Below are 24,140 nucleotides of genomic sequence, written 5' to 3' on the forward strand. Positions count from 1 at the left end.
GCTTTATACTTATGTCCATAAAGTATTTGGATTTTGGAGAAGACATTCTTCTAAGTATTTTTATTCTGTCTACGATTATTTTGAATGAATTATCTTTTCCTGGAGAACACTAGTAGAAATGCAAATTAGCTAGGTATATTTACTTTGCTAAAATCAATAGTAATCTTAATTAAATTTTAAGTTAATTTCTAGGATTTTCTATATGTATCATCATATCATCTACAAAATTAGAAGGATTCATTACCTCTTTTCTGATTCAGATACTTTTAATTTTTTTCCCTCTCTTATTGCTATTGCTAGCTTTTTTGGTACAATAACAAATAATATTGCAATAATGAGCACACATTTTTCTTCTGATCTTATGGAGAAGACATCAAATTTATCCTCACAACAGATAATGTTTTCTGGTTGTTTTAAATATACATTTCTTATTAATCAAAGAAAAAATCCATTTGTTCCTCTGCTTTCAAATTTTTTAATAGTAATTAGTTTTATATTTTTCAAAAGATTTTTTCTGCACCTATTGATATAATCATATGATTTTTATTACTCTTGTTGATATCATTAACCAGTTGATATTTTCCTTACATGAAAGCATCCCTGCATTCCTGATTTAAATCCTTTTTGGTCATAATGTATTATCTCTCTAATGTACTGTTGTTTTTTATGGTTAATATTTTATTCAGTATTTTCATATCCAATGAATTTACATTCATTAACTAAGTTGGCATATCATATTCTTTCTCTGTATTTTTTTTATCTTCCTGATTTAAGTATCACCACCATATTTGGAGTTTGGTAGGATTCCTTTACAAATTGTTCTAAAATTTTTGTTTAATATTTCATATACATACTTTCTAAATGTTTGGTAAAATCCATTTGTAAATCCTTCTAGTCCTGATAATTTTTTCCTCTTATGAAGTTCTTTTGTAACCTGTTCTATTTTTCTAATATAAGTTTATTTGAATATTCTATTTCTTTCTCTTTGTAGGCAAGATGTATTTTTTTGAAAATATTATCTATTTCACTTAAATTATTAAACCTGTTGATGTATAATTTGGCAAAACAACTCCTAATAATTGTTTTAAATTCATCCTTTTCAATTTTGATGCTAATGATTTTGTTTTATTCTCCCTTTAAAAAAAGTCTTATCAACCAATGTTTTATCTATTTTGTTCGTGTTTTAATGAAAACAACTCTGAAAGTTTTATTAATTTATTTTTTATATTATGATCTGAAAAGGATGCATTTAACATTTCTGCTTTTCTATAATTAATTATATTTTTTTGTAAAAATACTGTCGTTTAGAAAAAGTATATTCCTTCTTATCCCAATACAATTTTACATATCTATCACATCTAGCTTAGCTAAAATTTTAGTCATCTAATTAACTTCTTTCTTATTGATTTTTGAGATATTTATATAGATTTGAGATGGGAAGGTTTAAGTCCTCCACTACTATTTTGTCGTTGTCTATTTTCACCTGTAACTCCTTTAACTTTTCCTTTAATAATTTGGTTGCTATAACATATGGCGCATATAGGGTTAGTATTTAAAATGTTTCATTCTGTGGTACCTTTAATCATAATATGGTGAACTTTTTTAAAATCTCTTTTAAATAGATTTATTTAGCTCAAACTTGTCTGGCATTATTATAGCTATCCTTATTGTTGAGGGTATTTTTTGTCTTCTAAAGCATAGCTTCATATAGCTTTCCAGGTTTCTTTTGTGATAATTTCTTTTGTTATTTCCTATGACACAATAGTATTCCATCACAAACATATCCCACAACTTGCTCAGCAATTACTCAATTGATGCACATTCCTTTAGATCCCAGTTCTTTGTCACCACAAAAAGAGCTGCTATAAATATATTTTATACATTCTTTTACCCTATTGTTAATGTCTTTTGAGATCTTTAATCTCTTTAGTATTGCTGGGTCAAAAAGCATACACAGTTTTGTGGCCCTTTGGGCATGGTTACATATTGCACTGCAGAATGATTGCATTAGTTTGCAGCTCCACCAGCAGTGTTTTAGTGTACTAATTTTCCATATCCTCTCCAACATTTGTCATTTTCCCTTTTTTGTCATGTTAGCCACTATGACAAATGTGAGATAGAATCTTGGAGTTGATTTAATTTGCATTTTTTCAATCAGTAGTGCTTGAGAACATTCTTTTCATATGACTAAAGAGTGTTTTAATTTCTTCATCTGAGAATTGCCTATTCATTTCCTTTGTTCACTTGTCATTTAGGAAATGCTTTGTATTCTCATAAATTTGGCACTGTTCTCTATGTATTTGAGAAATAAAGTCTTTGTTAGAGAGAATTTTATGAAGATTTCCCCCCAATTTGTTGTAAATTAAGAGTGTGGATGTTATTCCCACTTTGTGCCTATTCTGTGGAGAGAGGAGTTTAAGCATTGCCCATTCTTCCCCATTTCTTCTGTTCTATTGTAGTGATTCTTACATGCCTCTACCCATGAGATTATTTGCCTCCTATTTTCTTTCCATTTCACTTTTCTCACTTTCTTATCCCTCTTTTCCCTTTTCCCTCTTTCCTATTTCCTGATTTTTAAAAATATTTTTCCATCATAATCAAGTTACTTCTTGCTCTTTGTTTATATATGCTCCTATTCAGCATTTATAGGGATAAAGATTTTTAGTATATTCACTATCTTCAGGATCTCAGTACTTCAGTTATCTGAAATACTTCAAGTACCGTAGATATCTTTAGCGTCTTATTTTTCACTTTCTTATTAGTAATGTAATATAAACAGTTTAGTTCTATTGTTTCCTTTGATTGTCTTAAATTATCTTAAATTTCCTTTGTTACCATAAGTATCTTAAGTGTTCTAGTTGTCACTTTCCCATTTAAAAAGTAATCAGTTTAATTACATTGTTTTCATTACTTTAAATAGCTTAAATACTTTAGGTATCTCTTGTAATATAGAAACCTCAAGTATCTTAGTTACCACTTTCCCAAGTAAGGATGTGGTTAGTTTAACCACACTGATTCCCTTGATTTTTTTCTGTTTACATTTTAATTCTTATTCTGGAGGTCAAATCTGGTTACTTAATTTTCCTTTTAGCTCTGGTCATTTCATCAGAAATACATCAAATTCTTCAATTTCATTTGGTGTCAATCTCCCCCACCCCCCCATCCCCACCCCTCAGTATAATGCTCAGTTTCACTGTATAGATGATTTTCAGTTGTAGGCCAAGATCATTTGCCTTACAGAATAGTATAATCCATGTCCTCTGATTCTTTGATGTAGAAGTTCCTATGGCTCTGTGTCATCCTGATTGTGGTTCCACAATATTTGGGTTTTTTTTTCTTACTGCTAATAGTATTTTCTCCTTGGCTTGGGAGATTTGGAATTTGGCTATAATGAATTTAGGGTTTTTAAATTTGGAATTTCAATCAGGAGATGATCAGTAGATTCTTTTGATTTCTATTTTCCCCTCTAGTTCAAGAGCATCAAGGCAGTTTTCTCTTTTATTTTCTTTCAATTTAGTGTCTAGTTTCTTTTTGTTGATCATGACTTTCAGGAAATCCAATGATTCTTAGATTGTCTCTCCTGGATCTTTTTTCTAATGAGTGATTTAAATTTTTCTTTCATTTTTTTGAATTTGTTTTAGAGTTTCCTACTGTCTTGTGAAATCCTTAGCTTCCATTTTCACAATTTTAATTTTAAAGGTATCATTTTTTTCTTCAAGGGTTTAGATTTCTTTTCTTGGGGCTTTATTTTCCTGTTTGAGATATTATAGTTCTTTTTTTTTAACTCTATTTTTCAGTAGGTTTTTATCCTAAACTGTTGGGGTTTTTCTGGTTTTCTTTTCTAATTGTTTTTCTAAGTTTCTTCTTTTTTTCTTTTTGTAACCCTTCTTTAGTTTCATTTTGGACTTAATATCCTTTCACATTTTCCTCTGAGACTTAATACATTTTTATTTTTATATTACTGTTCTCTTCCTGGCTTATACTTTGGTCATTCTCTCTTATTGAAATATTTTTCTGTGATCAGGCTTTTTCTTTGTCTTTTGCACAACTTGGGGTAATTTTTTCCTGTGATTTTGTCTATATGCTGAAGCTCAGCTCCATTCCTGAGGTGCAGGTAGTACTATTCTTGACTTGAATTGTCCCTGTGGTTGGTTCAGCTGTCAGGGTCTCAGATTGTGTACTTTCCCCAGGCAACCTAGTTTGCTTATTGTGTGTGTGGTTTGCAGTTGTTACTCATTTCAGTTGTGTTATATTAGGTTCTGTTTAAACCTACAGAGGCTAGACCTTATTGGGCTGAGTTCCTCCCACTGCTGGCTATGATGAATTTTCACCCAGGCTCTATTTTGGCTGAACAATGCAAGAATGCTTTCTTCCTAATCCTGCTTTCTCAATATTGTGTTGGTTCTTCTCTTAACCTAGCTAAAGCTAGACTTAGCTGGCTATACTCTTTCCCCTGCAGCTTTTTATTGTATGCCAATTCTCCTGAGTCTTATTCAGTGTTTTTTCCTCATATCCCCATGAGATAAGCCCTCCTTATCATCTCTCTACTTTGTTCTGGGATGAAGCACCACTTCACCCCTTCTTCTGTTTGCTCCAGATGATATAAATTTACTGTTTTCTGTATTTGAACTCTGATCTTTATTTTCAAAGAATCTATCTGTGGTGAGTTCATTCTCATTTGCTTAATTTTTTTTAGTGGCCTATTTCTTACTTGCCAATTTTATACAAGTGTTAGGTTCTTTCCTCTTTGTGTGGGGGAGAGATAATATTTCAGAATTGTCTTTCTTATTATTTCCCGAGCTCTTTGGGGGATCTTTGATTTCCTAGTTGTTATTTTTATAAATTTCTGTATTGCAGAATCCCCAGCAAAGAATTTACTTTCAATACTCTAACCTCTCTGCAGTTTCTACTGAGGCCATAAGTTTCTTCTTACCCCTCTATACTGGAGCAGCAATTAGGAACTCCATTTTCCTAGGGTTCACTCACTCGTATGTATTTACTCCTCTTCTATAGCCATAGTTTGGTACAGTATTTGGACAGGGCATGTAGGCCTCATAGTCTTCTCCCATTCAACTGTCCACACAGTCAATTGTTTGAAGATGAAATATTGTCCTGTACAGCTGCCCAATAATCCATGTCCAGTCTCCCCAATAATCCATGTATGGAGTCTAATAACTTAGGAGGGAAGCCAAAAACTGGAAAAGCAAATGGGAAGGGGTTTAAGAGTGAGAAGGAAGATGCACAGAGAAAATAACAGATGAGACAGAGAAATCAGCAGTGGGGAATCTGTCAGGGAGGCAAGTGAGAGAGAGTTTGCTCATCTCTGACCAGTTTATTAAACTTCTTTTTTAAGATTGAGGGGTTTGGGGCTTGGGGGTATCCATTGAACAAAGGAAGCAGCAAAGGTTTTTACATAAGATTACAAGTCCAGTTACAAAGATAATGAATGTTAGGCCAGGTGGCCAGGAAAGAATCTCATTTGAAAGTCCTTCCTGACTTGTCAAACCTTCTTCTTCTGGGAAACCAGGTTAAAATGTATTCAGATGTTAAAGGTTAATCTTTACAGATTCAAAAAGATCGTTTTTTAAAGCCTGTTTGCTGGCTACAGCTTTATTTCTTTGAAAGTACAATTTTTAAGCCCAATGAATTTTCATCAAAACCAATAGAAAGATTCAGTATTTATCAACCATATAAAATATTAGAAATATATCCAGATAAGTCTGATCCATGGATACTTTGCTCATTAGAATTTTTGAATACATATTTAATATCTTCATGATTTGCCATATGCTGAAACCCTTCCTACTTGATGGTCAAATGATTTTTTTTAAATAATCTTTCCATTTTTCTTCAATTTTCCTTTAATTTTCATCTTTAATTGCTCTTAGGTTGACTTCTTATTGGCCTCTTGTTAAGTTTCCTTTAAACTGATTTTGTACTTCTCTATTTTATCTGTTTTTATGAGAAAATATAGTTCACAGTTTTGAAGCATCCTTGTTGCTATGATTTTATAAAAGAGTTTAAGAAACCAATTGGCCCCTACCCTATTTTGGTAGATCCCCTACCCATTATATGTCAGTAATTTTATCCTCTTGATTAAATCCTCAGGATATTTTAGTTTGGTGTGATTCCATAGAAATATTAATTAAAATTACTTATTATAAATAAAAGCAACTAGTTTTATATATATATATGTATATATACATTTATTGCATTTTTGAATAATTTCTAAAATCAAATCTTTCCTCTCTTAAACTATATGGTAAGCTTTAACTTATCAACATAGCTTGAAGGGCACCTCTGTAAACCTTAAAATTTCTTAGACTTATGAATGTTGGAAATTTCCCCATTGGGAAATTTCATACTTGAAAAAATTTCCTACTGATAGTAAGAACTCTATTGGAATATGAAACTCCTTGGCATGGGAGGATCCTTCTCCTCCCTACTTAAGACTACTTTAGGACAGAACCCTTTTGCTAAACAATGGAAAGGGCTTTGACCTATGCTTAAGCATAGAACAGGAAGTTCTTTGAGTCATGATTGATTTTAGAATTGATACAATAGAGATACTTGGAATGACAGAACCAGGTCTTGGAAACTACAATCTCCACCCTACTCAGAGTAACAGGATTTAGGAAGGGCTGCAGCAAAGATCAAGATTTAATTATTTGAGAATATGACCTTTAGAGCCACCATTGGCACAGGGGAGACATCGACAGTGATTGGTAGATGTGAGAACTGAGAGGAGGGAACTTAGATTTTTTGCTTAAAGATCTTGAAGGTTGATGCTCTGGAGGAGGTCTGAGAGGAGGGAGGTCCTGGAGGGAGAGCTCCTGGAGAGGTCTTGAAGGAGGCTGTGGAAGGAGAACTCAGGAGGAGTCAGGAGGAGAATTCTCTGGAAACATTTCTTGAAAGGAGGCTCCCTTGAAGGTGAAGCCTGAGGTTGGCATGAGAAGCCTTACCTAGAGAGATCTTGGGTAAGTGATAAAACCAACTGACTGATTTATCTCTTAGGACTGAGGTCTAGGCCTTATTGGCTTGAGACCCTTCATTCTTATTCCTTTCTTACTTTCTCTCTTTTTCTATTGATTAATCAGTGTATTATAAATTAAATTTCTCTATAAAACCCAGTTGGCTTGGGCATATTCATAAATTGGGAATATATTCCCTGGTGACCATCTTATATTTATATAAAACCAAGACACAGTAGAAAACATATTTCAGTGGTCATAATTGTTATATATTTCCTTTGCTCCCAAACATTTTAATTATCATATTTTATGGCTCCCACTCTCTTATCTACAACTATTTAATGCTCAAAACTATTTTAAGTCTAACACCTCCCCCTAGATGTCACAAACCTTGGTGAATAAGAGCCCCTCCACTCTGTATCACTTTCTTCTGATGACCCATGGACAGAGGCTTGGCTTAATACCAAATCATAGCCATTATTAGGATGCCATGGGAATATTGCAAGGAGTAGGTGTCTTGAGGATGAGGTATAGATGTGCTGATTGCCATGAAGATGGTTTATAGATGGACTGGTTGCTATATGTCTATTGTGATAGAGACATGAAAAGAGAGAGAGATTTTGCAGGACAAGCCAAAATGCAAGAACTGAGGCTGGGGACCTGGCTGTCAATCAAGAAGAAGGTTCCAAATGGAATGTTCCCAGGAGTTGGCAGTTGAGGCTGGCTGAGGACCCTTGTAGAACTGGTTTGGTTTTGGGGGGCTCTCTGACAAAGGAAGAAACCTCTGCTCTCTCTGAGACTTGACTGAACAACAATTGGAGGAAAGCCAGGCTGAAGGAGAGATTTTGAACTTTGTTTCTCTCTGGAGTTAAGCTGAGAGACCTTGATGGCTTTGTGAAGAAGAGAGAAGATTTTAAACAGCTGTTGTCCTTCATCTCTCTAAATGTCTCAGAGTCACAGTTTTAACTGGACTATTTTCTCAAACCCTTCAATTCCCCCTCATTTAAGGTTAGGGACATCCTCATATGGGAAGAGGAAGACATGCCCCGAGAACTCAGAGATGCCTCCATTGTAGCCCTATACAAGAACAAAGGCTCATGATCAGCCTGTGACAACTACAGAGGCATCTCACTACTCTCCAATGCTGGAAAGATCCTCTCCCGTGTTATACTCAACAGACCCCTGTCATCTGTTTCAGAGCAGAATCTGCCTGAATCACAATGTGGCTTCCGACCAGATCACAGCACCATCAACATGGTCTTCACAGTGAGGCAAATGCAGGAAAAATGCCTTGAGCAGAACCTGAGTCTCTACATTGTCTTCATAGACCTGACGAAGGCTTTTGACACAGTGAACAGGGATGCATTGTGGGTGATCCTCAGCAACCTCTGCTGCAAAGCAAAATTCGTCAAACTGATCCAGCTCTTTCATGTCGACATGACAGGGGAAGTCCTATCTGGTGTAGAGACTTCTGATTGCTTCAACATCTCCAATGGCGTGAAACAAGGCTGTGTCCTCACTCTGGTACTATTCAACCTATCCTTCACCCAAATATTATGACATGCTGTGATGGATCTAGACCTGGGCATCTACATCAAATACCGACTGGATGGCTCACTATTCGACCTTCGCTGCCTGACCGCAAAAACAAAAACAAACAGAGAGACTCATCCTGGAAGCTCTCTTCGCAGATGACTGTGCTCTCATGGCCCACCAAGAAAATCATCTCCAAACCATTGTGGACAGGTTCTCCACCTCAACAAAGCTGTTTGGCCTGACTATCAGCCTCAGCAAAACAGAGGTGCTGTTCCAACCTGCACCAGGGAGGCCAATGAACCAGCCGTGCATTACAATCGACAGCACGCAGCTCTCTAATGTCAACACTTTCAAGTACCTGGGCAGCACCATTGCCAACGACAGGTCCCTAGACCACGAGATCAATGCCAGGATCCAAAAGGCCAGCCGGGCACTCGGGCGGCTGCGCTGCAAAGTCCTCCAACACAGAGGTGTAAGCACTGCGACGAAGCTCAAAGTGTACAACACAGTGATCCTCAGCTCACTCCTGTACGGTTGTGAGACATGGACACTGTACCGGAAGCACATGAAATAGCTGGAGCAATTCCACCAACGCTCCCTCCGGTCAATCATGAGGATCCGATGGCAGGACCGAATCACCAACCAGGAAGTCCTCGACAGAGCCAACTCCACCAGCATCCAAGTCATGGTCCTCAAAACCCGGCTACGATGGTCTGGACACGTCATCCGCATGGACCCACAGCGAATACCAAGACAGGTATTCTATGGTGAACTGTCAGCTGGACTCAGGAAACAAGGCCGACCAAAGAGAAGATTCAAGGATCAGCTAAAGTCCAACCTGAAGTGGGCTGGCATGACACCAAAGCAACTAGAACTCGCTGCCTCTGACAGAAGCAGCTGGGGAACCCACATTAACCACGTCGCCACCACCTTTGAAGATGAACAACGTCAACGTCTTGCCGCTGTGCGTGAACGCTGACACCAGGCCACAACCGCACCTCCCATAACAACTGGCGTCCCAGGCCCCATGTGCCACACACTCTGCGCCTCAGCCTTTGGACTCCAAAGCCACATGAGGGTACACAGTAGATGAAAACACACAAAGACAATAGTCATTCTCGGTCACCAAGAGACTACCACTACTATTCTACTTGGTATTACCTAAGCAACTATCTCTTTCTTCTTAGCAAGTAGCTGTCATATTTTTCTAGTTAAAGAGCATTTTTTGGCTCTTCAGGACTTTTTGTTATACCAATGAAATTGTACCTCTTAAATTTTTGTGTTAAATTATGATAATCTACCTTTATGCTTTTCTAATCTTTAATTATTAAAGTTTTCTTGGCAATGCTGGTGTCAATGTGGAATCTAGAAACCCCCAAACTTGTAGCCTAGAAAGATTTAAACCTGAGGCTTTCACCTTGTGGCATTAGAGTTCCTCGGAGTCCTTTACTAAGGTGGCCCAGCTTTTGGCTGGTCCTTCCTTTTTGTGTCCATTGTAAAGCATCAGCTCCTCAAGATTATTCCTGTATGGAATTCCACATTTTCCTTTATTACCATTGTAAAGTCATTCAACTGTCCCTCTCCATCCTCAGCCCCCATGTTTCACCAAGAAAAGTATTTAAACTCTGCAACTTTAATGGCTCCTCAGAATTGTCCAACCTAGCGTGGTTGACTTTCCCAGGGGTCACTGTCCAGAGTGAACAGAGTTCAATCCTAAGACTCTGTGTTGGTGAGTGTCAAGCAGCTCTGTGTGGAGGCCTACTATCTCATTGAACTCCTTTCCCTTGATTAAAGAGTGTTTTATTCTGACTAATAGTTTTGTGTTTTTCTAAGTCAACACTGGTGATAAAAATGTATATAAAAGCTCATTCAGGAACATCATTAATGACTTGTTTCTGATCTGGTAAGATCTTTTAGTTATTTAATACTTAATGTCTTCTGCCTACAGGTTACTTTTTCTAAAGAAAATATTCAAAGTATTTGGGCACAAGGCTTCTTTGTCACTACAAGCCCTGATTTCTTCCTTGATTTGTTTTAATCTGTATCTTCCAATTAATTACTTTACATTCTTGCCTATATTCACCAACACACCAAATGCTTCAAATGTCAGTTATATTTTAAACATGGACAGTTTTGTGTTCTGTTCAATGTTTCTCTTTATTTTTATCTTATGAAATATATGATGAACATGTTGCAGTTATTTTCATAGTGGCCTTTTTGCCAGTTTCTCTGATGAACACTGGTATATAAGATAACCAAATGTCCAATGAAGTTTGATGTTTCTTGCTGCCATCATTTGTACAACAAAAGCACATAACCCCACTCATTCTTTTATTTACTTCTCCAAAGACCTTCTATAAGCCATCATTTCATTTAGTCGTAACTTCCTTTTTCTCTATTTCTTTAATAGTTAAAAAAAATGTAAAGAATGATTAGTTCCTTCAGTAACAGACATATTTGTTGATCACTGCACACAGGTTTCAAATTTAGAGCGTCAACAATCAAGTTACATTTCAAATCTAAGGATGGTGTGGTTTTTAGTAACTGACCTAGAAGAATACCACCCTAGATTAAGAACTTCTTAATTTTAGGATGAATGAAAAAAATCAACTGTTAAAGCTTTCTAAACAGCCTGGGATCCGCACTTTTGAATCTTCATTTTCCCAAGTTTTCCCTGAATTTGTACAATCATTATTTCCCCATACATTACTTAGCAGGTCTAAAATTGTGATAGACATTTCTCACCAACCAAATATCATTCCCCATATTTAATGGTCCATATCCCCTTTCTCCTCTTATCTATGTATTCTATGAATAAAATGAGCGCATTGATTCATATTTCATTTGCAAGGGTATTTTTCTCTTCTGTCTTCCTTTTAGCTTTTATAAAGATATTGCTCAAAAATACAAATATATTTCCTATATTCTATCTTTGTTACATTCTATCAAGCTCTCTCATTTAGATGTCATTTGCTTTGTCATTTTTTATTATGTTTCCTGTTTAAATGACATTCCCATAATGAGGTGCAAACTCTAAAATGATATGATTTCTATTTGGGAATTTGTTCTGCTAAATCTGAGAAACAATGATGTAGTATGCTGAACAAATTGATACCAGCTAGCTAGAAATGATTCTCATTGATTTTCTTACAAGTTTATTGTGTAACTGCTATAATTTGCATATCTACTGATACTAACCTTAGACTTCAAAAATAAAAGTTTCTTAATATAGAATCATTGTTATGTGATTTATATCACACTGAAACTTTGGAATTACCCTGGTACTATAAGATGTACTTTTAAATCCCTTTGGAAATTGCCTTAATAAATATGTATACCCAATCAAATAAGCCAAAGCTGTTAAAACTCAATATTTTCCTAAAAGTGCTGACTTTTCATTTCATTTCATTTTATTTTGGTTTCTTGACCCAGTTTACATATATTGTCGAAATGTAACCTCAGGCCACATAGTCAAAATTTTGCCTTTGAAACATATTTGCAAACATTTCCCTCTGGGCAGTTGTGTGACTCTCACTAGAAGTTAATATTTATATAGATCAGACTTATGTGCATTTATGCATGTAAACAGTTGTATTGTGATTGGGTATGAACATGTCTATTGTGTAATTAAAATTTTGTACCCCAAGACTTCATTTCCCAGAATTCCTCTTTTATCCCCACAGAAGGTGTAACATTTTGTAGATAAAGTTTTGCATAACCCTGCCCTGTCTTCTGCTTTTGTGGTCCTCACAGTTTTTACTTTTCTCTACTTCAAGTGATTATTAATAAATCTTATAAAATATAATAGTTGGAGTTATTGGATATTAATTTTAATCTTATACTACTCAAATGTTGTTGTTTTACCTGAAATAGACTACCTAACTCTCTACTGATAACCCTAAACACCCCTCCTATTATTCTAGTTGATAGAAGGAGGTGGAATATTTCAAAGGCAGATGTTATATTTTAAGATTTTTATTGTTAATTTTGTAATTTTTTTCCACTTTAAAAATGAAAAAGGAAGGGTATTCTCAGTCAGCTTTTTTTTTTGCTAATTACATCTATTGAAGAGTGTCATATGTAAGGCATGAGAATATAAGAGATATTAAAAAGATACAAATAGTAGTATCTGTACTCCAATAAGAGGTTTCTGACAGTGACACTCAAGATATTTTTTTCAAAAATCACAATAGTTATCAGGTGGCTAAGTGTCTTAGTAGATAGATATTTTGCATTAGGTAAGAAAGAAAAGGCAGGGATAGTAATATGATGTCAAATAAGGGTAAGGCTGAGATATATTTAATTAAAAGAAATAAAAAGAATCACTTCATCATGTTCAAATATATGATGGATAATGAAGCATTACCAAGACTAAACTTATATGCATCATATCTTATAGCATCCATTTTTAAAGGAAAAGCTAAAGGAATTAAAAATAGAAATAGACAACAAAACTACAATAGTAGGGGTTTTTAATTTTCCCATTTCAGAACTGGATAAATCTAAAGAAAAATAAATAAATAAGAAAGAAGTTGAGGAGATAAAAAAAAATCCAGTCTAAGCCAGATGTTATAGATAACTAGAAAAGTATACAGGGATAAGAAGGAATATACCTTTTCCTCAGAGGGACATGTAACTTTTAGAAAAATTGACCATATATTAAGACCCCAAAATGTTATAATTAAATAAAGAAAAACAAAGAGGCAGAACAAAGATGATGGCTTATGAACAGCAAAAGCTGAAACCACTATGAAAATCTTTCCAAGTTGAAAATCTTTCCATGTCAAACTTTAAAAAGAACCTTAAAATGATGAGTCAAATACTGATAGCTAGATGGAGTGAGTCAGGCTCTTTCACTGAATAAAATTTTAAAAATAGGCAGGCAGGGTCTATTTTCATGTGATATATGTGAACCAGGAGCTAAACGATACACAGAGGAATGCTGGCAGACCATTTCTTCACACATACACACACACACACACACACACACACACACACACACACACACACCCCTGCTGTGACAGGTTCTGAGCCTGGGTAGAGGCCAACTTTGGGATCCTGGCACCTGCACTACACTAGTAAAACAGTACCCTACAACCTAGGTCTACCCCTTTAAGTCCCGGACCCTGGCAGCACACTGCAGTGAGACCCAGAAGTCCATAACTCTTTGACCTTTCAAGCATGCACTGTGGTGAAGAACTAGCCCCAGGGTAAAATAGTTTACAGTGCCAAGTCTTGCAAGCCATCAGTAGAGGAGACAGAATCAACAGCTTTTCAGAATTTCCAGACCACAGGCAAAAAAAATGCTCAGAAAAATGAGGAAAGAGCAAAAGAAACACCTAGCCCTAAAAAATTTGTATGGAGACAAATTACAAAGCAGAGTAAATAGGGGATGGTGAGATCCAAGCAACCACATGTAAAACTTTATAGAAAAATAGAAATTGCTCTCAAATTTTGGAAGAACGTATATCAAATTAGATAGCTCAAAGACAAATGGGAAAAATAAATGAAAGTAAAGGAAAAAAAGAAAATAGCCTAAAAAGCAAAATTGGTTAACTCAAAAAAGAGGCAAAAAAATCCAAAGAAGAAAAGATTTCCATGAAAAGTAGAATAGACTAAATGGAAAAGGAGAATTAAAAGGTTGTGGAAGAAATTGAGTCTTTAAAAATTAGAATTTGTCAAATAGAAGCCAATGACTTTACTGATAGACCCTGGGACCACACCCACCTTTCCATAATCCCTACTTAGACCAATAGACCTCCTCTACCCCAGCACCTGTCCAAACCATGAGATGAAGTCCCAGAAAAACTGTGCAGCACATTAGGATTTGGCTAATTTGACTGTCAGGCCTAGAAAAATGATCTCTTTCATCACTGACCATCAGGCCTAAGAACTTCCCTCTCCCAAAGACTGAGTTTCCTAACCCCCTTACAGCCATCTAATCATATGAACACAAACAAGCTCACCTGAACCAACAGAGACAATACAGATTACCTCATCCCAGACCACTACCCTTTAAGAAATTTTTCTGTTCTCTACCCAGGTTCAGACTCCTAACTGTCCCCAGGTTTCAGGCACCCCCCCTTCCTCCCACCTATCCACTCCACTGCCTCTTCTACTGCCATTGGCCTCCCATTCTCTTCTACCCACTCTTTCCTCTAAATAAAGTTTTGCTATGTAACTCCACTCTTTGTCTCATTAGTCTCAGGTTGGATCCCCTGTCAGCAAGGTCTGACATTCATGAGACATCAAGTAACAATAAAAATAAATCAAAAGCATGAAACATTAGAAGGAAAATATGAAGTATTTCATTTAAAAGTACATCTGACCTAGAAAATAGGTCCAGGAGGAACAATGTAAGAATTATTAGACTACCTGTAAATCATGACCAAAAAAAAGCCTAGACATCATATTACAAGAAATTATCAAAGAAAACTGAACAAAAGAGTAACATAGAAATCAAAAGAATGCACAAATCACCTCCTGGAATAAATCCCCAAATGACAGTTCTCAGGAATGTTATAGCCAAGTTCAAGAGCTTCCAGGTCAAGGAGAAAATATTATAAACAGCAAGAAAGAAACAATTCTATTATCATGAAGTACCAGTCAGGATTACACAAGATCTCACAGTTTCTACATTGAAGGATTAAAAGGCTTGGATTATGATATTCCAGAAGACAAGGGAACTGGGTTTACAGTCAAGAATCACCTATCCATCAAAACTGACTATATTATTTCTGTGGAAGGTGTGGCCATTTAATAAAACAGAAGATTTCCAAGCATTCCTAAAAAGACCAGATCGAAAAAGAAATTTGAAATTCAAATACAAAATTCAAGAAAAGCATGAAAAAGTAAATAAAGAGAAAAAATGTAAGGCCTTTAATAAGGTCAAATTGTTTATATTCTTATATGGAAAGATAATATCTGTATCTCTTAAAAATCATTATCATTATCATAGTAGTAGAAGAAGTATGCATAGACAGTGGGTGTGATAAGCTCTAAAATGACACGTTAAAAATGTCATGGGATGAAAAAGATGATTGTACTACAAGAAAAGGGAAGAGAGAATTAAAATGGGGCAAATTACATCACTTAAAGAGTGATGGAGTGAGGTGGGAATCTATTACAGATATGCCGGGATGATTTAATATGAAGAAAACTATTAAAATAATTTATTGTTTCAGAAAAATCATAACAAGAATCATATGACGATATTGAGAGATGCAGAACAAGCTTTGGACAAAATAAAAGTCTCATTCCTATTAAAAACATTTGAAAGCATAGGTATAAATGGATTTTTTCTTAGACTGATGAGTACATATTTAATGCCATCAGCAAACATAATCTTTAATGAGGAAAAGTTAGAAGGTTTCCCTGAGTAAGAAATAAATATATCTGGGCAATCATTCTGAGATGAATCTCCAACTTTAATTGTGGAAATTAGAGCTGGAGATCTCACCACACAGCCTGTGGCAAATACATTTTTTGGATTTCAGAATTGTTTATACAGGCTTTTGATAATTAATACTGAACAGAAGTTAACAAAACCAAATGTTCACAGTATGTTAGCTAAGAGGTAATAAATTATAGTACAAAGTCCAAACATTTATTGATCCTATAACTAATACCCTCAGACAATGACTTTTAAAGAAACTTATTGATCTTTTAACTAATACATAAACAGAATTGTCTCTCTGAGTCATAAAATCTGAGGATGCTATTATTGACATAAGTTCTTATAAAAGTAAATACTAGTAATATTTTTTTTCTTCTACAACTGACTATATATGTTTACTTCTGTTATCTTTTATCTGATATCAGGATTCTGTCAAGCTGTGCATTTAACAATCCAGGGATGATAACAGGAGCTCTTAAGCTAACTCTTCTCCTTAATTATCACTGCTCATACACAATTAATTAAGAACTGAAACCAACCCTCCTAACATCATAGTTATAGATACTGTATAGAGGATCATAAGAGATAAACTAATTTTAATAATTAATAAATAAAATTTCACATTTTCACCAATAAGACTAGGAAAATTTGAGGATGCCCATTATCACTGATATTATTTAATATTGTACTAGAAATAATAGGATTAACAATAAAGAAAAAGAAATTGAAGTTATATGAATGGGCAAAGAGTTAATGCCTCTATCTCTTTTTTTGCAGATGATATGATGATATATGTAGAAAATCCTTTTGATTCAACTAAAACTTTTCTAAACTATGAATAATTTTAGCAAAGTAGCAGGATATAAAGTAAGTTTACACAAATTATTAGCATTTCTCCATATCATCAAATTTCCTGCAAGAAGAGATTAAAGACTGAATACAATGCCTACAAGTATAACTTTCCCCAAATCCTCCCCAAAACATAAAACATTTAAATAAAACAAAAATCAAATTTAAATAATTGAAGAAATATCCATTGTTCATGGCTAGACAGAGCCAATATAATAAAAATAACAATTCTCCCTAATCTACTTATTGAATGCCATTTCAATTTTATTGAAAGAGAAAAAATAATATCAAAATTCATATGGAAAAAAAAAACAAAAAAAAGAATATTAAAGGAAATAATGAAAATAATGTTAAGGAAAGAAGTCTAGCAGTACAAGATTTCAAACTATATTATAAAGAAATTGTCAAAACTATCTGGTTCTTTCTATGAAATAGAAAAGTAGGTCAGTGAATAAAAGAGTCATAAAACAAACAATTGCAAAGATTTTAGTAACCTAGTGTTTGTTAAAGGTAAAGTTTCAAGTTTTTGGAATTTGCTATTTGGTGAAAATTGTTGAGAAAACAAGAAAATAGTTTGGCAGGAACTAGTGTGCAAAGGAAAACTGTGAATCAAGCTTTTGCATTTCTGCCCACTGAGATTGAGTAGCCATCATTTGGAATGTGAGAGGAGGAGGGAGTGACAGTCGGAGTGAGAGAAGAGTATTGTGTAAGAAACTGCTAAACAGAAAGGGTCTTTGCCCTCTGAGCTCAGTTGTAGAGCAACGACCTGGAGCTCTATATCCCAATCTGTGGAAAAATTTTGCCTCAATTTCCCTCACCCAGAAGAAGAAGATTCCTGTATGTTTGAGAGCATCTATTAGAGGAAGAACCAAACAACTATAGCTGCTGAAAGGGGCTGACCCCTTAATTTCAGGGTGTTACACTGAAGATCCTTTCCATCCCTTGACCTTCCCAAGAAGGACACTTAACATTTGTTTAGTTAGGATAGAGAGAATGGCTAGCTAAAGAAGACGATAAATAAGCTGAAGCTGAGCCAAACAAAGAAGCAAAGAAAGCCTCTAGGGTCTCCTATTCCCACAATCCCTTGCCCTTTTCTCTTATTACTAAAATTATTAAACCATCTTTTAAATAGAAAATGGCAGTCAGATTTGAATTGAAAGAAGACACAAAGAAAAGAGGGTGGTGGGCTGGCTAGCCATTAGCCTTAGGCTAAACAAGAAAGCAATAGCAACAGTCTGCCTGCCAGACAAAGGGGACTTCTGGGGTTCCAACTACCAGTAAAGCCTTGAAGAGTAAAATCCACTATTCTCCCCAGAAGTTTAAGCAAAAACACTGATCCTGTCATCCTTCACCTAAATTTATCCAGTGTATCCTTTTGTGAGTTGAGTGTGAAGGAACTACAAAGATTTGTCTCTCAGCACAGAGGCTACCTTTATGCATTTACTGTACCAGCCCTCCATAGTCTCTCTTTCCCTTTACCTCTTCCATTCCCTATTACCACATGGTATATGCACAATAAGGTAGATTAAGAGTGATAGTGCAGTTTATGTCTTCCAGGATGGGCTAATTGAAGTCCCCCAGAAAATATGACTTAGCCTTTCCATTCAAAATATGAGGAAAGTTTTACATCTTGAGCAAGACCTAAGAGCCAGAATAAGTGGGAACTGTTAGCCATTTTTTGGTTTCTGAAAGGAACTCTCTCACTAGAATGCTATTTGGGGATCACACTGCATTGGGAAAATGGAAGTACAGCCTCTTAGGCTCTGATCCCTTCCTGAACTCAATCCAGTTCCTTGGCTAGCCTTCATTTGTCTGGCCTGATGACCATGTGGATAGCTGGGCCTCCTGGCCCCACCTTGTGAAATGGACTAGGTCTGGTTGGGAATATAGGAACTGATGAAGCAGAAGCAATGTAGCTACAGACTTTGGGTAATTAGAATGGTAATAGTTCTTCTTTCTTTTTATTAATAAATACTTATAAACTTAGTATAAAGTCTCTAAGATTAATTTTATTTATAATAGCATGTGAGGAGATATTATGAACAAATAAAAAGAACAGGGAATATGAAGATTTATGGATTGGTGAATTTAAAAATAAGAGATAGAAAACATTATGAAATAATTTTGAATATGAAAAATTGAATAGGTTTTGTACAAATAAAACTAATGTACCTAAGATTAGAAGGAAAGCAGTAAGTTTGGTAAGCATTTTATTGACAGAAGTCTCATATCTAAAATATATGGAGAACTTTGTCAAATATATAGGAATATGAACCATTCTCTAAATGTAAAATGGTCAAAAGATATGAAGAGAGAATTTGATGAAGAAATCAAAGCTATGTATAAGTTTATGAAAAAAAATGCTCTAAATCATTATTGACTAGAGAAATGCAGATCAAAACAATTCTGGAATGTCTCATACCAATGAGATTCACTAAAATGTTAAAAGGGCAAAATGACAAAGTTGGAGGGAATGTGGAAAAATAGGGACTCTAATTCTTTATTGATAGAACTGTTAACTGTCTGACCATTTTGTAGAGCAATCTGAAATTATACTCAAAAAGTTATAAAATTTTGTATATCTTTTGAACCAGTAATAACCAATATAAGATTTTTTCTCTAAGGTGATCAAAGAAAAAGGAAAAGAAAATATGTGTTCTAATATTTAAAGCAGATATTTTTACAGTGTTAAAGAACTGGACACTGAGGGGAGATCCATCAACTGGGGAATACCTCAACAAATTGTAATGTAATATTATTATGCCATATGAAATGACAAAATAGATGATCATAAACATACACAAAAGTCTGGAAAAACATAAAATGATGCAAAGTGAATTAAGCAGAACGAAGCGAACACTGTACATATTAACAATAGTAATATATGAAGATCCACTGTGAATGACTTAATTATTAATAAGGCAACTATGCAGGAAACTCCAAGGGACTCTGGATGGAAAAGGATATATACCACTATTGATGGAACAAACAGAATCTAAAAGCACACTGAAGCATACCATTCTTCACTTTTTTCCTCCATGAATTTTTCTCTTGTATAAGCAAAATTTGTCTATATAATAATATATGTACAACCTATATCATATTACCTGCCCTTTGGGGGAGGTGTTGAGGGGGAAAGGAGGAGGATAAAGAAAGAGCCAGAGTTTTGAACATATATAAAATGAAAAAATTATTTCTGGACAAGCATATTTATTATAATTCACAATTAATTATATTATTCTTGTTATATTATGTTATATATTTAAATAAAAATAACTGGAAATTTTAAAAAGTGTGATAACGTGAAGAGAATGAGAATCTTTGACCCTTTTTAATATGGTCCTAGATGATAAAATTAATCAGTATTTAGCCAAAGGAAATAATTAATCTAAGATAGTGATTTATTAATAATTAATAGAATTTGTACAAGGTTATAAAGTTAAATGAATACCACATATATACATATATATTTAACTATTTTACTCATCCTTTTTTTTAACCCTTATCTTCTGTCTTAGAATCAATACTGTATATTGGTTCTAGGGCACAAGAACAGTAAGGCTTAGGCAGAAGGGGTTAAGTGACTTGCCATAAGTCACACAGCTATGAAGTGTCTGAGGCCAGATTTGAACCTAGGTCCTTCTGTCTCTAGGCCTGACTCTCAATCCATTAAGTCACTCAGCTTCTCCCTACTTTTAATTTTTATCTCTCAATAATCTAACATTTTTCAATAATATGTGACGCAACCCAGGCAGAAGGGCTGTGTACCATATGCATTAGGATGTGACTCATTTGTGGGAATTTTTTTTCAAATTCATTGCATAGATGGATTGTTGGCCTCTTCAAAAACAGCAGAGCAATTTTTGTAAATCTTTTGATTCATTTCTGCAGGGAGAGTTGTAGCTCATTCAGTGTCTGATGAAAGACCATTGATAAGGGGCAAGCAGTTAGGGACTTATTCCTTAAAATCACATGGTCCCTAAGCTGACTTTATAGTTTATTTTTTTCTGTTCTATCTACAGGTAAGGGTAGGTAACTTTGGTTAGGAGAGTGAGCCATAGGAATCAGGAATTTGAAATCCAGGATGAGTTTTGCATGATGTGGGATATTGATACCTTGAGGAATATGAAATAGAATTTTGAGAACAAGACCCCAGCCTACCTGAAGGACTCACCCAGCAGTTATACTAGTTCTGAACATAAATTTGTCCTCTATAGGAACTGAGCTACTCGCAGCCCGCCCCCTGAAAGACCAAGAGTGTCTCACAAACAGTCTTGGGAGAATATGGATCAAGGGTTTCAAGGTAAATTTGTTCTTGATAATTGATATTAAGTTCTGAAATGGTACTGGGGCTTTAACAGTTGGGAGGCAACGAGGGGTATTCAGACTGATAGCAATAGAGATATGACCTCCCTCAATCCCTTAGGGTAACCCTCTGGCACAGGAGAGGCAATATAACATATATGGCGCTGGGAGGGAGGGTCAAAGCAAACTATGATCCTTTGAATTTATGATAGAGTAATTTAAAGAGTAATATGCCTACTCTCTTGCCATTTTTGAGTTTGTAGTTCATTTCTTGCTATGTGACCTTTAGTAAATCATTTATATTCTCTGACTTCAGGTTTATAATTATAAAATGAGCAAATTATATTAGATGATTTAATTTCCAGTTTTAATTTCTATACTGGTACATTAGCAAGGGGAAACTCCTCTCTGTTTGGTCAGTATGTGTTGTGTTATTCATGTTTAAAAAATTAAAAATAAAAATAAGAATCTTTTAAAAGGGGCATATTATTTCCCCCCTCAAAATATCAAAAGAATGCCAATTTGGCCAGCTGCCATTATTCCTTAGCAGAGGCAGTAGGAAGTAAATGCCTTTAATTGTGTGTGAAATAGTCTACACCAGTGATGGCAAACCTATGACATGGGTACTGAAGATGAAATGCAGAGAGCACTCTCTGTGGGCTCTTGGCCACCCTCCCCACCCCATCAGAGTTCCTTACTAGAAAGGCAGAGGGACTCAAGTGGAGCTGCTCCCATTGCCCTCTCTACTTTTTCTGATGACATTTTTCCCCATCCCCTTGCCCTATGCCCAGCAGCCCAATGGAAGTGCATAGGGGGTAAGGTAGGCAGCTTATAGGTGGCAGAACTGGAAGGAAGGAGAGTCCTCAGGACCCTCCCCTCCCGCTCACTCCACTTCCTGAGGACATTCCTCACTTCATCCACCCTTCCACCCAGCAGCCAAAAGGAGAGCTTCCAACCTCCCCTGTGTAGGGTAAATGGGGGTGGCACACCTGGCACTCAGGGGGGGGTGGCAAGGGGGAGGAGCACTACACATGGTTGGGGGGGACAGCACTCTCTTTCTAAAAGGTTTGTCATCACTGGTCTATGCTATAGAACTACAGAGAAGAAATCAATAGGACTAGAAAATAGACAAAAATAGAAAACAGGTCCCAGAATCTGAATCAGAGAATTTGAGAGTTGGAAGAGATCTCAACAACTATCCAGCCCAATTATTGAAAGTTGTGCTGATTCATTTTCCCCAGAGTTCCCAGTTCTGCTTATGAGTCAGTGTTAAGGGATCTCTGTTGGGAGGGATATCAACCAGTTTTCAGCTTTCTTATTATCAAATTGTCCAGTATTACCTGGTCATGCCTTACCTGTTAGACTGGAAATTTGTGAGGAGCTGAGACACAATAGTTCATCCTATTTTGTTGATATGGACCTATCCAAATTGTTTTTCATCTCATTATGAAAGTTATCAATAAAAGCTGGTTGCATCTCAAATCATTTGCTGATCTATCATGATCAGCACATCAAAGTGTTACTACTTTGATGTATTTTTTATTAAATTCCTTTTATTTCTCTTCTTCCTGAGTTTTGCCTTATTAATCAGGGTTGAAGCCCAAAAGAATTTTCCTTTTAACAAAGTCCTAACCAGAAAGAAATTTGCACGATAAGATACATACCAAGTGGGTCATCCAGCTTTTGCTTGAAGATACTGTAATATTTATTGAGAAAATTGAGTGGAATTGATGAACAGGGGATATGGAAGATTTTATATCAGGAAATGGAGGAGTTGAAGGGAGAGAGGGAATATGGCTGCTGGTGAGGTAAAAGGAGAAAGATGCCCCCTGCCGTGAGGCTATTTTGAAAAAATGGGGTTCCCAAGAAATGGGCCACTTATGATAACCTGAGGGGATGTCTTCTCTATGGATTCAGGTTGCAGATACCCCAGAGCAGGTAAGCATGGGCCCTCTTGAGGGACAAGCCTTCCCCCAGACTTAGTCGCCCAGCAGGGGTTCAATAAGGACAGTTCATAGTTGAATGGCTGTCCTTGGATTCAGCTCCCTCTCTGTCCCCTGAAATGTTATTACTCTTATCTGACTGCGATATTCAAATAAAGATAACTTTTAATAACAAATTGCATTGGGAGGGTATCAGGGAAGAGGGAAGAGGGATTCCCTAGATGAGGTTTGTGTCTCTCTCAGCTTTTGAGCTGAAGCCAGGCCTCACAGGCTGGTGGAGGGTTTCTGTTATTCCTGTCTATGCTATATCTATGATAGCTTTCTTAATTTTAAAAGTCTTAGCAGTAGACAACAAGAGGAAGAAAAGTTCTGACTTTCAGAGCTGGTTGGGCCTGTCTCTGCAGGCTGACGCCCCTAAAGACTCGCCTTACAATTCAAACTGCTTCCCTTAAGATCTTTTGTCTATGACACAATCACAGGAATCCAGGGAGAGCACACAGTTGGGAAAATCAGGAATAGAGGCACTTCTATCCAGATATAGGGAGCAAGGTTTTACATGGGAACAGTGGAACCATGAGTCTTTCCTTGCAATTTTTATAGCTATTGGGGTAGTAAGCAATACTTCATGTGGTCCAGTCCATTTTATGTCTGTAGCCAATTTTCTATTGAAATTTTTTAAGTATACTATGTCTCCTGATTTTGTGCAAATTTTAATCCAGGGGTACTGTTTGTTATATCAAGCCCATTTCAAGCAACTCTGCTATTCTTGGTTGTAAAGCTTGTATATATTTTGTTAATTGACAATCTCCACCTATCATTGCAATGTAAGCTGGTTTACAAGTCCTTCCTTGCCAAATTGCATGTCCATATAGCATCTCAAATGGAGAGATGTACAGATCTCCACTGGGTCTTGTTCTAAGATGAAACAGAACTAATGGCAGAATGTCAGTCCATTGTTGGTGTGTTTCTGCACAAAATTTTCCTATAAATGTTTTGATGTCTTTCTTTAATCTCTCCACTTGCCCTGAACTTTGGGGATGATACAGTGTGTGGTATGGTTCTTGCATTCCTAGATTTTTATAAATTTCATTTAATATTGATTGAGTAAAGTGACTTCCATGGCCTGAGTACAATTTTGTG

At 35.7% G+C, this 24,140-nt stretch overlaps 1 long non-coding RNA gene across 1 annotated transcript in view; it reads left to right on the forward strand.

Annotated features, from left to right (window-relative positions):
• The window catches only part of LOC103102415 (uncharacterized), a 149,293-nt gene that overhangs the window by 84,193 nt on the left and 40,960 nt on the right, over positions 1 to 24,140 (forward strand). The window contains exon 6 of the long non-coding RNA XR_464176.3: positions 20,970 to 21,055. This is a non-coding gene — a long non-coding RNA (uncharacterized LOC103102415). The remainder of the gene's footprint in view (positions 1 to 20,969; positions 21,056 to 24,140) is intronic.

This window comes from Monodelphis domestica, chromosome 3 (genome assembly GCF_027887165.1).
Source record: "Monodelphis domestica isolate mMonDom1 chromosome 3, mMonDom1.pri, whole genome shotgun sequence".
Taxonomy (NCBI): domain Eukaryota; kingdom Metazoa; phylum Chordata; class Mammalia; order Didelphimorphia; family Didelphidae; genus Monodelphis; species Monodelphis domestica.